Genomic DNA, 15,415 nt, shown 5'->3' with positions numbered 1-15,415 from the left:
GGCATGACAGGAGTAAAGAGGCAGACGTAGAGAATGGACTTGAGGACACAGGGTGGGGGAAGGGTAAACTGGGATGAAGTGAAATAGTGGCACGGACATATATACACTACCAAATTTAAAATAGACAGCTAGTGGGAAGCAGCCGCATAGCACAGGGAGATCAGCTCAGTGCTTTGTGACCACCCAGAGGGGTGGGATAGGGAGGGTTGGAGGGAGAAGCAAGAGGGAGCAGATATGGGGATATATGTATATGTATAGCTGATTCACTTTGTTATAAAGCAGAAACTAACACACCATTGTAAAGCAATTATACTCCAATAAAGATGTTTAAAAAAAAAAGGAATTACTCTGCATATGTCAAGAGTTGCCATTTTCTTTAGCACTCTGCCCCCCAACTTTTCACTACCTCTTCCTCCTTGAACTCTGGTCTCTGTCTTCTCAAATTCACACAACTGACACTATTTTTGTGTTCTCTCTCCCTTCTCTAGAGCCTGGTAACCACCTTCAGCTAATAATCTAAAGGTGATCATTTACTTCTCTTTTATCTGAAATCACAATCCTGTGCTTCCTGTTTTCCAGTGTCTGAAAAAAATGTGGTTTCACATATTTTTCTATTTTTCCTGTTGTTTAAAGTAGAATGGCAATTATCACTGCAGTTAATTTATACATAAAAGTAGAAGCTCAATAATCCTGTCTTTTAAAACAAGCAATAAACTTACAACCTATTTGATAAATTCTCATTTGTATCTAGAAGAACTTGAGTTCTCTCTTTTGGAAATTAGTGTAAGTAAAAATAAAATTATTTCAGTGTATTATTGGCTTTTAAGTATGGCCACAGGTGACTAAGTGGTACTAGTCAATTTTTAATCCAGATTTCCAAAACAGGGACAGTAAATTGATGGCATGTATCTGAGATAAAAAAACATTGCCAGTATATTGTTGAACAAATTGTCAGAAACAGAAATTTAGTAAGAGGAATAAAATGATGTTCTATTTCTTGTTTTCCTGATCTGCATAAATTTTGAGTACAAGATTGTTCCGTTTCTCTTCAAATCAAGAATGGTAATTTAATACCCGGCTCTTATGTTCCTTGTATAATAAGGCTTCTTATAAATCAAATGACACATGTATGGAATGAAGTGATTTCTCATGGTAGTTCTGTATGTCTTAATTATAACAACTTGTTTCTCCATTTGTCACTGACAAGATTCTTTTATTAAAAGGATTAAAATGTTCCCATTGTCTGGGAAGTTTTAATACATATGGTCTCAAGGTAGCATACATTCTCCATAAATCTAGAAGTCCGTTTTGTCACTGCTCTTTTCCCCCGCTTTTAGAATGCATGATTCATGTGTACTGGATGCACTCATTTCAGTTGAGACTTAAAAGCATTAGACTTACCTGAACATTTAGAATTAACAATCAGATAGCTATGCATATGACATATATAAAGACATTCTCAGAGCGGCATTTCTATACATATAAGAATACACTCTAGTCAGTAATTAAACTTGCCAAGGCACAAGATACAGATATGCTGATCTAGGAGTAACTCCAAAACGGCTCGTGTGATTAACTCTAGCCGTCCTCCCTCCAAATCTTGCAAGCACTGTCCTTGGTTCCTTCCCTTTTGAAACATTTTATCGTTCCTCTGGTGTTACTTCTCCCTTGCTAAAGCACATTAATAAAACTCTCTCCAGAACCTGACCATAATGGCACCTTAATATCAGACTTCCAGCCTCCAAACAATGAGACAATAAATTTCTGTTAAGTCACTCAGCTCACGGTATTTTGTTATGGAAGACTGAGCTTACTACAACAATGTTTATGATACAATTTAAGTGAAAAGAGCTGTTTATAAGCCTATCTAAATAGCATGATCACAATTTTATTTTTAATATATTTATATGTATACATGATTTTATATAAATGTATCTACATGAAAAATAGGTAGTAAGATTATGTGTGTGGTCTTTATTTTGTGTTTTTACTTTCACTATTGTCCTATTGTCTGCAATGTAGAAAACTCTACAAACATTTTGAGATTAAACTTTATCACGTACTCCATCAACCGTCTTCCCCATGCTGTGTGCTCTTTCTCATGTATAAATAATAAGCAAAGCAAGACTTAGGGCTTACTATGGGCTTTTGCTTCCCTGTTACCACCCAGGCATTCTCAAATCCATCCCACTCTTTCCATTCCCAATACGACTTCCTCTGTCTGGACCTCAATTTCTTTTTCTTTTATCAATGATTGGCCTCCTTACTTGTGTCTTACATCACCCAAATTTGTTCTCCACAATGCAGCCAAACTGAATTACTTCTCTAAAACATAAATCTTGGCTGTTTTCTTATCTTCCTTAAATTTCTTTTAAAGGCTTCCCACTTATACACAAAATAAAAATAAAAATTTTAGTTAGCATGGTTTACATACTGCAGTCAAACAAATTCCTGAGGAGGAATGAGTTTGTGGCTTTTCTAGCTCTAGCTTGTTGTGACTTCTCCATTGGGATGCCAGCAAATTGCATTCCTGTGACTTAGGAAAGAAGACATGGATATGGTTAAGTGCCACCTGAGGCAATGAACTCATTGCAGAGTATGTTTTGGCACAATCATGATTTTTTTTTCCTCTTGAGAGAGGTAGGCCAAGGAAATTAGGTGTTTAATGACTGATTATCTGTATAGGATAATCTGTGTAGGATTATATATTATTAATTAATATCATTATGCTCTGGGGCTCTTTAGAAAATCTAGCTTAAAAGCATGAATATAATAAACAAAAGATGGGTATTTCAAGAAATAAGGTAATATCATTTTTCTAAAATTTCAAAAAGTTTATCTAAGTGTTTTATTAAAAAAATTACGTATTGAGCACTTCCTATTTACCAGGGACTCTGGTCTTTGGGACAAGAATATTAGTCAGAAAAATGAGACAGACATTGTATTGATAATATGTATAGCTTTAAATAATTAATATCACTGTGTACAATACACTGCTGTATGATAATATCAAGTTTAGCAAATCCAAATTATCTCAAGTTGCTGAGTTAGGAAAAAAACTTTCTGCATACCATTTATTATATCTGCCTACCTGGTCTAGGAATAAGCATTTTGCAACATACTGTTCAGGTTGAAAATGCTCCTGATATCAGAGTGCAGTAGGGGAAATAATTGCTTCACCAATGATAATTGAAAAGATAGCACACAAGTAAACCTTAAAGGTGAGGGGTTATACCTTGTAATTTTTTATTCATTACGCTTTAGCTATTTTCTAAGGAGGGAGGCTTTTGCCAGCTACAGAGACCTTAGACATTAACTAGACTCTGAGATTCCTGGAGGAGGGTAAGCCCTGAGAAAGAGGAGATAAACATATAAAGATGGAAACAGTAATTTCACAAAATCATCTTTGTCAACAGGTTTTACTTCCTAGTTGCTGAGTGGCACCACAGGTCACATAGCCATATATAAGCTTCAATTTTTAGGAATTTAAAAGCAGTTTAAAAAATATACTACCCTTTTTATTATTTCAGGATCGTATTAATATAAAGTGAAACTTTGTCTCAATATTGGCTAATTTTTATATTTAAATGTTAATGCAGTTGCAAAAGACTTTTGACTCATACCAACAAAAGCTTGAAATTATTCATTTTGAGATTAAACATGTAAAAGTTCCTTAAAGATATATTTTTTAAGGATAAACTTTTTAAGACAAAATTTCATTGTTAATATATTTTAATTATTTAATGTCTTTTTTATTTTTAATTAAATTCAACCCATATGCACTACAACTTGCACTTTGTTTATCAATAACAAAGGTAGTAAATAAATACAGGGTAAGATATCAACAGATAAACATTCTTAATGGAAAATCATCCATATAATTCGTTGTCTTTTCCCTTCAAAAAAAGTGTTACATGTGGAAAAGGAAAGGACAGACAGATGAAACTATTTAAACAAAGAAAAACCATTAACCTGGGCTACAGGTGCATATTCCAAGGGAGTAAGTAAAATAAACCCTGCTACAAATGCATGATATTCCTTTTCATTACCCTTCCATAACTTTTCTGCTTGACCTGATTACAGAAAGGGAATTATAATTTAGTGTTGCCAGCATTCATTACTAGTGATATGAGAAGAAAAAAAAAAAGAAAAATATTTAGTTGCATCAATTAGTGATAACTAACATTTAAAGAGTGCTCTGAAATTCACAAAGCACTTTTTATACACATTGTTTCTTTAATTATCAAATTAACCTTTAATTAATGGCCTTCTCAAAAAAGCTTTTCCAATTGATCACCCACCCACTGTTCTCTCCTTGTGGTATTATGAAAGTAACACTTAAAAAAGAGAGAGTCTATTGTAACTATTACTAAGCCAGTGAAGCTAGAAGATGAATTGAAATGTAATAACTATATGAAAATGAAACCACTGAAATCTAATACATAAGAAAGGCATTATTTCTTTGGCATTGACTTAGGATATACCTTTTCATATATACAATAAAAGGAAGAAATCATTTTTAAAAATGTATAATGTTAGTCACAACTATATAAATAAAAAGGAACTGTATACCATTTAATACTGCAAACAGAATTGAAGGCAAACAATAAACTAAGACAGAATACATGCAACATATATAAAAAGAGTTACAATTTGTAATACTATATTTTATCTGTATTATGTTTTAATTTATACCTGATTTTGTCCTCAAAATGGGGTGTGGTGGACTTAATATACAAGCAACTTCAACATAAAACAAAACTAATGATCCAGGGGGGAAATATGTTGGACATGAATAAGAAATATAATGAAAATAATAGAAATGGCTGATAATATACAAAAAACTGTTCAATCATAGCAATAATTAAACATGCAAATAAATAATAATATACAGATTTCTCCTATCTTCATGAAAAATTCTCATTACAGCATTATTTTTTAATAGTAATATATGGGATAAATCAAAATGCCCTTATAAGGACACTGTTAGTTTAAAATGATGAAATAAATCAGGATTTGAAATGTTTTATAACTTATGATATTGATGTGAGAAAGTTAAGTGAACATAGCATTAAATAAAATGTAAATAGCACATTTTATGTATGTTCATATATATATGTAGAGACTTTAATATGTAGTATCTCAGATGAATACATATATATCAAATACTGGAAAGGAATCAAATCATAAATGTTTGTATTAAACCAAAGACTTCGCTTGGAGAATCCAGACATGCTTACTATGAAAATATTCATTTTAAAGTAAGTTTTGGACAGTTTCTATAACTACAGAGGAAAATAAAATTTATTAATTTTAATTGCAAAAGTATAAAAATACTTTTTAATGAGAATTCTGATTAAGATAACCCTTTTGAAACTTTTATCTTTTATTTGATGTTAAATAAACAAGATTGGAACAGAAATGCCACAATGTTAACAATTATCTTTTCAAAACACAGAGCAGAACCTTAAATCTAAGAGCAGCTTTTTCTCAAGCTATATGTTAATTTTCAAATAGGGAAGACAGAGAAAATACTAAGTAGGTGTCTCACTGGGAAACTGACAAGATAAATAGAAGAACAGATCAGAGCATTTAATTTAACATCTGCAGCTGCTTTAAATGCTGTTTGACAGGTATTACATTTAAATCTGTTGGGAAAAACTGATTATCCAAAAGAACACACACACACACACACACACATATGTGTGTATATATATATATTTCTGTTAAACAGAATAGCTATAGGGTACTTGTGGTTTATAGCAAAGATGTTTAAATCCTCCATGTCACTATTTTACCTTCAAAGATATTCTTAGAAAACTATATTTATTTCCCGTACCAAGCTCCAACAGCAAAATGCTGCCACAATTCAGACTGCATATTTTAAATATAATTCCACAAATAAGCCCAAAATGAGCCTTTCACAAAAAGTTTTTTCTTGGCTGTAGCACTAAATCTACTGAGCTAAAGTCTTTTCTCAAACACAATTTATATCCACACTGATTATTCAGAAACGGATTACCTAGTTTATGGGTTTTCTAGGTGTTTGACTTCTTTCCTCTTTCAGCTTTTCTTGCCTTTCAGGTTGCTCAATAGCTATGCTACTAACCTTAGAATGCAGCTCAAACCGAGCATAAATTCTGAGGTTCAAATAGACCTTATTGAAAATGTTAACTAGGTCACATATTAGATGTGAAACCTTCAACAAATAAGTTTGAAAAGCACAGCGTCTAGGAAATAAAAATAGTGACTATTGACTACTTATTATGTACTGGTCACTCCTCTAAGCTACCTTAACTCCTTTAGTCTTCACAATTAATAATAAGAGATGAGGACAATGAAACAGAGAGGTCAATACATTGCCAAAAGTCAAGGGTTGTAGGTGTTAGTTGTACTTCAAAGTTAGGAAGTTTGAGTGAGAACATGATCTCTTTACCACTCAATCCCTTTAATAAACATTTGCATTGCTGAATTAGATAGTCATGACAGCTACCTCACTTTTTATTTTTATTTTTTTACAATTTAAGAAGATACTGTTTTATTAGTTACATTTTGCTGATTCTTTCCTTTAAAAATTGGGCTATGGTCCTAGAAAAATAAATGCATAGACATCTACCCAAACAAGATATATAAATGGCCAATAAGCATGTGAAAAGATGCTCAACGTCATTAGTCATTAGTGAAGTGACGATCAAAACCACAGGGAGATATCACTTCATACCTATTATGCTAGCTATTATAAAACAATAAACAAACAAACAGAAAATAGTAAGTGTTGGCAAGGATGTAGAGAAATAAGAACACTTGTGCATTGCTGGTAGGAATGCAAAGTGATACAGCTGCCACAGAATACAGTTTGGCAGTTCTTCAAGAAGTTAAAAATAGAATTACCATATAATCCAGCAACTCCACTTCTGGATATATATACAGAAAAGAATTGAAAGGAGGAACTCAAACAGATGCTTCTATATTAATGACCACAGCAACATTATTTACAATAGACAAAAGGTGGTAACAACTCAAACATCCCTCAACAGATGAATGTATAATTAAAATGTGGTATGTACATATAATGGGATATTATTTAGCCATAAAAATAAATTCTGATTTGTGTTACTGAGGCAGGAAAGACAGGGCTGGGTCCAAGGACAGTCTCCTCATGTATAGGCATTAGGCAGAAGGCAAAGCCACCTCCTTGTTTTGCACTTAATGAGGCCATGATGCATGTAGGAATGGCATCTAAAACAGAAACTTTGTAACAGCTGAGCAAGAAATTGACCATGAAAACTCTGGAGTGCACAGCATATAAAAATGTACAGGTTGCTGATGACGCTTTACGACCTTCCAAGTGTGGCCCTCGACTAGTAAGGGAAAATTTAAGGGAAAACAGCTCTTAGAGCTCATGTACAGTGGCTTCAGGAGATAAATGCACAGGACCAGAAGTTGATGCAACCTGGTGCAATCCAGGCCATACCTCAACCCAAGCCCCAATGAATATTCTGCCCCTAATCAAAAAGACCCCTACCCATTCAAAGGGCTAAAAATAAGATAAAAAGTGGGGATCAACAACCCTGCAGGGGGCGCTCCTCACTCCCTCCTACACTTTTCTCCTATGGAGTGTGTAACTTTCATTTCTGCCCTAAATAAACTGCTTCTTTGTTCTCTATGTTCCTCAGCCTCAGTGTGCGTGTGTGTGTCTTTATTTTTCCTTGGTGCCTTTCGGATAAGTTGAACAAGAGCCTGGACTTCTGATAAAGCTCTTCCAGTATTACTACAATATGAACGAACCTTGAAAACATTATGCTAACTAAAATAAACCAGACACAGAAGGACAAATACTGTATGGTTCCACTTACATAAGCTGCCAAGAATAGCGAATTCATAGAGGTATGTAGCACAGTAGATATTATCAGGGACTGGTCGGGGGGGATGGGAATCACTATTTAATGGTTACAGAACTTCTGTCTGATGATGAAAAAGTTCTGGAAATGGATAGCGGTGATGATTGCAAAACACTGAGAATGTAGTAATGGTAATAAATTGTACACTTAGAAATACTTAAAATGGTAATTTTTGTGTTATGTATATGTTACCACAAAATAATTGCCCCCTCAAAGCCACCTTATGAATTCCATTCTACAAAACAGATCTAAAAACACCACCTCTCCCTGTTTCATCATTTGCCACCTTACTCCAAGCCACTATCATCTTTAATACAAAATTTTGCAATTGTCCCAAATTGATTTTTCTATTCCTATCCTTGTCCACTTCATTCTATTCTCCATACAATATCTAGCACCAGCCTTTTAAAATGTAAGACAGATCATGTTACTCTTCTGCTTGAAACCTTCCAGTGACTGTCTATTTTATATGGTTCTTTACATAGTTTTTAAGAACATACATGATCTGATTTCCCCATTAACTTTTTGATCTCACCAAGGTCAAATCAAAGTAAGAATGATGGAAATGGTCTGCCCTGGGGAGAGGTTAAGTTTTACCACTGACATTGCATATAATCGCCAGATACATGGTGACAACTGAAAGCAAAATTACTTTTAGTCAGTTTTATATAACTTTATTACATTTATATAACTTTATTACAAGTTATAAATTTTCTGCAGAAAATACACCCATTCTGCCTTCATCCAGGATTGGGCAGCTGCCACAGACTCCTTGCTATCCCATTGACTCCTAGCACTTTTACTTTCTTCACTCCACTCTCTCCAATTTGATCTCCTAACCTGTTGAATCAATTGACTAAGCAAGTGTATGACTCAGGGCCTTTGCATTTCCTGTTCTCTCAGGTTGGAACACCAGTTATCTGAGAGGCCACCTCCATTATCTACAACAGACATTATCTCATACATCACTTTCTCTATGTGGTCTTCCCTGACTACTCTTCTGCAAAGTACACTGTCACCATCATACCCTAAATTCTTTCCATCTTCATTTCTTAGCAGTTTTTACCATCTAACATATATATTCCAGTTATTTACTGTGCTTATTTCTTGTCTCTTCCACAGGAATAAATGCTTCCTGAGTGCAAGGATTTTTCACCTGATTGTTCAATGTTATAAATCCAGCAAAGAGAGCACAACCTGGCTCACACTGAACATTTAATAAATTCTTGTTCAATGAATGAGTGAAGGAAGGAAGGAAGGAAACAAGTCATTGGTGCTTAACTATATAACAAGTCATTGGTGCTTAACCATTAGATCCAAATACCACTATCTGCCTATCCAGAACACATATGAAAATGTTTATCACTAATAATTGAAACAAAATAAAGTTAAATGATAAGCATCCATTTTATCAATTATCAAATTCAGAAACATATATAATTGCAAATGGGTTAGCAAAGGAAAGTGAAACAGGTCTCTTTATACTACTTGAGACAATGCTAAATGGTATATTTTTTGAGGGCAAATTGGACAAACATAAAAACAGTTTTAAGATGGCCAAAATTCTCACTCAATACTTAATATTACTTCTTTTAAAATTTAAAGGAGGGCTTCCTTGGCGGCCTAGTGTTTGAGGGTCCGCCTGCCGATGCAGGGGACATGGGTTCGTGCCCCGGTCCGAGAAGATCCCACATGCCGCGGAGCAGCTAGGCCCGTGAGCCATGGCCGCTGAGCCTGCGCGTCCGGAGCCTGTGCTCCGCAATGGGAGAGGCCACAACAGTGAGAGGCCCGCGTACCGCAAAAAAAAAAAAAAAAAAATTAAAGGAAATACCCATGAATGTTATATTTATTTTTAATATGTTCGTATGTTCACATATATATATATATATATATATATATATATATATATATATATATATTTGGGTGTGTATGTATGTACCTGTGGGCCATGAAGATACTTCCTTCCCAAGAGACCCTTCAGAGGTACTCTATTCATCTTTTAGTATATTTCTGTGAATGGAGGCCACCATTAGTTCCTATGAAAAATAGATGCTGTGTTCAAGAGTAATTTGATTACCTACAAAGGACTCTATGGCTGACTAAATTAGACCTCTGAGGAACGAACTATTTGGTTTAGTTGCAAAACAGGAACGTATGAATGATGACATCAAAGGGAAGTTGGACATTTGGAATATTGTAGTATAAATTTGCCTACTGCAATATTCTAGCCACCTACCAAGACCTGATTTACAAATATGTTTGAATCTGTCAAACTGTTTGAGAGGTTCATATCATGTTGGCATATTTCCACACATTATTAGGGTATGCACATCTTTTAGTCACTTGGTAGTGTTTTCTAAAACACTGCTTTTGCTTATCTGGGAAGCAGGAAGTAAACCTGTAAAATAAGTTATTTATAGATTCAAATAATATATGTGAATGAGCTTTGGGACTACTAGAATGCTTATGTGAAAATGAAAATCATCATTCTAGAAGAAACAGTAAAAATATTCCAAGTGTCATCTAGATAAGTATTAAGCAAAACAGGCAGAAAATATGTATTAATTCCAGTGAAAGATTTCCTTCCAATTAAATACTCTCTGCTAAAAGGTATCTGACAACAGTAGAGGTCCCTGATCTATGAAATCATCCACACCCACTAAATCTGAGCCTAACTAAGTAAAGCACCATGCAGGAGAAGAAGAATATTCTATAAATTAGTGAAAAAGCATTCTGATTCATACTGTATCTATAATTATCACTATATAGTAGCATTAATTCATAATTATAAATGGTGCCCACATACTATTATAAAGCTCAAGGAATGTGATCAGCCTCCTTCAGCCTTCAACTAATTTTTAGATAGCCTTTTTGTGGCTTCAAGAAAATTGACAATACTGACACGCCATTAAGTTTGACCTAATTTTGCAAAATTTCACTTAGAAGCAAATGGTGAACTCAAGTTGAATGAGTGAATTGATGAATGAATGAATTCATTAATAATCCAATAACACTTATCTCACCTATTTTGGCTGTTAGAACAGAAATATCATAGATTGGGTGGCTTATAAACAAAGAAATTTATTTCTCACAGTTTTGCAGGGTGGAAGTCCAATATCAAGGCACCTACATGGCTGTGTGAGGGACCGCTTCTGGGTTGCACACTTCTCATTGTACCCTCAAGTGACAGAAGGGCAAGCTAACTCTCTGGGGTCTCTTTTATAAGGGCACTAATCCCAATCACCAGAACTTTGCTCTCATGACCTAATCATCCCCAAAGGTCCCACCTACTAATACTATCATCTTTGGGGATTAGGATTTCAACATATGAATTTTAAGGAAAAATATTCAGACCCTAGCAATACTTAAAAAACAAACATTTTTTTAAACAAAGAACTTTTCTTTTGTCCTGTAACATATAATGTCACCAGCCTATTAAAGACTCATCCTCTTTTTCTTCTGAAGAAATGGAGGCTTGGAAATGCATCTCAAAAATATCTCCCAGATATTTAAAGTATTTTATTGTCATTATCCTTTTAAATTATTATGACTATTATATTTCATCATCTATCCCTACATTACTGACTTCACCATTAACATAATACATAATCTTTTAAGTTGTTTAAAACTATTTCTAGTCTAAAACATCATCTTGCTAGGAAATTATGGCATTGTCTCTCAAATTCTTAGCAAACTATTTGAAAATAAGAAACAAATTAGTAACTCCAAAAGGGAAGTCTGAAAACCGACATAATGCCTGAATATGAGTGGTATTTTCAGTAACTACAGGACAATGGTATTGAAGTCAGAATTCTCAGTGATGAACACAGGTTTTACCACCATAAAAGTCTGCTAGACTGAAAAGAAAATGGGTGCCTCTTTATCTTTCTGCCTCTACCTGTATCTAGTTCAGGCACTCAGAGTCTGTACCAAAGAGATAACTGGGCAGTCAACCATCGATTTCTCAACCATTGATTCCTCTAGTGCTAGAGCTTTGTCCCTATATCCTAACAAATACCTCTATTTCTACATTAATTTACTGCCTGAAGTTCTTAGGAAACAACTGCACAGAAAGTGAATGAAAGAACCAAAGGGAGCAAGGTGGATCCTAAGTTGCTCATGCACAGTGACGTGTAGTTCTAACAAGTATATCATTTAGGTAGGGTTGAAATTAGGAACACATCTCTTGTTGAATGCAGCTTAAAAGTTTTCAAGTGTTAGTCACACTTTCTACAAAAACTATTTATTAGTTTTAATAATTACTTTTAAGTCATACATACTTTCCAATAAGACATGTTCCAAGGTGCTGGTTCCCAAGAGAAAAACTTTATAACTCCACTACATTCCCTTCTCTTAGCACAATGAGTAAAGGTGCAGTTAATCACCTATCTACTTCTTCCTAGTACTTGACATGTTCAAAAATTCATTGTTTGTACTTTGAAAATGGTATGTCCCACATCCAGTGTGGTGTTTGGCATTTTTATAGTAGTGGCAAAAAAGTATGAGCATTTAAAGCCAGTAGCAAATTTTTTTAATGGGGTAACAGTAAGGAAGGTGGGCCATGAGACATGGGGTGGGTATGTGTGCTGGAGCCAAGAAAAAACAGTCACAATTCTCAGCAAGACAAAATGAGAGATTTGGTTTCCTCATGAGAAAGATAAAGAAGAACTGAAAAGGAGAGAAAAGAGAAGCATGAAAATGTCCAGAGAATTCCAGGCTACAGAAGTTTAAGTGGGTATTAAAAGTCCTCAGTGGCCAAAGGCTCTTTACGAAACAGGGTTGCTAATATTCAATTTGAAGGTGTTTATATTGCTCTGATATCACATTCCCCTTCCCATCTTTTCCCAAATCTTCAATAACATCTAACAAACAATTGCATTTCTTGGGTTAAAGTGGTGTGTGTGTTTATGTGCGTGTTGTGGGGGGGACAGGTGGTGTTATGTTTTATTTTTCCTCAAAAGCAAGGGCTTGGCTCATTTTCAAGTCTACGTTGACATTATGTAGGTCAGATGTTGCACATATAGAATGGCAAGAAAGCATATCAACCAAGGAAGTAAGTGAACCATGAGAATATGAATCATTTTTACCGTCTTCCAAGACACTTCAAAATACTTGGGGACAATTCTGGAATTCCAGAGCATGAAAATTTCCATTTTAGCCAATCATATCTAGACCTCAAGTGGGAAGAAGAATCTAAGACCCACGTAGCACGTGAGTTACAATGAATAAATTGATAAATATTTATAGCATTGAGGAGACCAGTGAAATCAATAGACCATTCCCTCATTTACATATAGGAAGGAAAAGCAAAAAGAGGTGAAGTGATCTGATTAACTACATCAGCAAGAAGGTGGCAACATCAAAAGTATAACCCAGGATCTCTGCTTCATAGCATTCAACAATACCAGAGCTCTTTGTAATAGTCTAAGATTCTATGACTCAAATCTCTCTGCTGTAATAAGGCTATACACTCTGAATTTAGATAAGGAACATTCTTTAGATAAGGAAGATTCCTTCAGATTTCCTATCTGAATGCATTTCAATGTATAAATGGATTTGAATGTAAGGTGACACTTCAAAAATCATGCTCAGAGTACAGTGTTTTTTCTATCCATTTATCCTGGTTTATACGATACATGCTTAACTAGCATATTACCTTGGATAGAAATGTTCTTCCCTGGGTCTCTTAATATTAGTAGATATTTTTGAGCTATACTGTTAAATAAAACATATAAAACCAAAACAGCTTTTCTAATCTATTGCTTCCTAAGTTTTAACTTAATGCCTTCCTTAGGCAGGAAAGTTATAAGTAGCTGAAAAAAGGGAACTACAGTATAAGTGCTATTACTGGAAATGCTGAAATACATATAGAACTGTGTTTGATTCTTTCAGAATTACTCATTTTATATTGTCTGCTTCCATTCTTTTTCCAAGCATTAGAATGAGGGATGCTAAGAATAGCAGTTATAGCATTCTCCATGAGTAAAAATGGACTGGGTTTCTATAAATAATGTATTTTAAATTAACTAGCTGCAACATCCCTGACATGCAAAATCCTTCCTGGATCTGAGTTTCACAGATATAAAATGTGTATACAAAATATACTCACCACCATGCATTACTACTACAGACCTTTATTCTTTTGCAATTGATTGTTACCCAGCTTATACTAAGAAATTGTTCAGCTGTGGAATTTGAAGTGTGTTCATATTTATGTTTTCAAACTTCATAAATATTACAGAATATTAATAATTGTTCCCTGGAGACAAAAATATGGTGCTTATTTCTGAAATTATTATACAATCCATTTGAACATTTTTGAAGCACTGGAAAAGTGAAATAATTAAGATAAGAGTAGTGATATAACTCTTTATACCTCAAATTTAAAATAATAAATTCAGGAATTTATAGATGATAAATATTTTGGATATATTTACTAGAAACTAAATTCTCAGAGACAAGAGCCCAGATGACTTCGTTATCTCTTAACTGCTTCCTTCCTAAGGCATCCAACCATTTTCTTTATACTTCCTATCTGTATTAACATTATTAAATTATTTGTAATTCTGACTGAGTTCCATATTTTTCTGTAAAAAGTGTTTTAAACGTGCCTTGATAAATAATATCCAATCTGATCGTTACTATGATACGTGCAGGTATGATATCATGATTCATAATAAATATATAGCTGGTCTTTGTTCCTTCTCTGGCATAGAGTTCCTAAATTGAAATTTGAAATTTCCTAAGTGATGACAGCAATAAAGTTGTCTTTTGTTATGTTAATGAGACGACACTTGAACAGCACTTAAGGTTGAAGGTTGGTTGCCAGGAGAACAAATCTAATGGTCAGAGGGTTAGACTTTCCAGTCCCACCCACCCTGACCTTTCAGGGAGGGGAGAGGAGCTGGAGGTTGAATCTGTTGCCAATTGACAATGATTTAATCAATGATTCCTATGTAATGAAGCCTACAGATACCCAAAAGAACTGGGTTCAGAGAACTTCTGGGTTGGTAAACATGTGGAGATTTGGGAAGAGTGGCAGAATTAGAACATGGAAGCTCCGTGCTCTTTTCCATATACCATGCTCCATGCATCTCTTCCATCTGGCTGTTCCTGAGTTATTCATATATACTTTTACAATAAACTGGTGATCTAGAAAGTAAAATGTTTCTCTGAGTTCTGTGAGCCACTCTAGCAAATTAATCTAACCCAAGGTCTTGGAACCTCCAATCTGTAGCTGGTCAGTCAGAAGCACTAGTAATACCTGGACTTGTGACTGGCAGTGGAAGTTGGGGTCGGAGAGGCAGAAGTCTTGTAGGACTGAGCCCTCAACCTGTGGAATTTGATGTTATCTCTGGTTAGATAGTTTCAGAATTGAGTTTAATAGTATGGCACTCTGCTGGTATCTGAGAATTGCTTATTGGTGTGGGGACACTCCCTGCCTCCTAATACACACACTGGAATTTCAGGAACCCAAAAGAGCAAGACACTATTTCATAAATGAGTAAATAGTT

General features: G+C 34.6%; 1 protein-coding gene across 4 annotated transcripts in view; it reads right to left on the bottom strand.

Moving 5' to 3' along the window:
- The window catches only part of LOC307188513 (uncharacterized protein), a 263,852-nt gene that overhangs the window by 234,557 nt on the left and 13,880 nt on the right, over positions 1 to 15,415 (bottom strand). The gene's annotated exons all lie outside the window — the stretch shown is intronic.

Source organism: Stenella coeruleoalba (assembly GCF_951394435.1).
Source record: "Stenella coeruleoalba genome assembly, chromosome: 7".
In the NCBI taxonomy this organism is placed as follows: Eukaryota; Metazoa; Chordata; class Mammalia; order Artiodactyla; family Delphinidae; genus Stenella; species Stenella coeruleoalba.
This window is presented reverse-complemented; position numbering and strand designations above follow the sequence as displayed.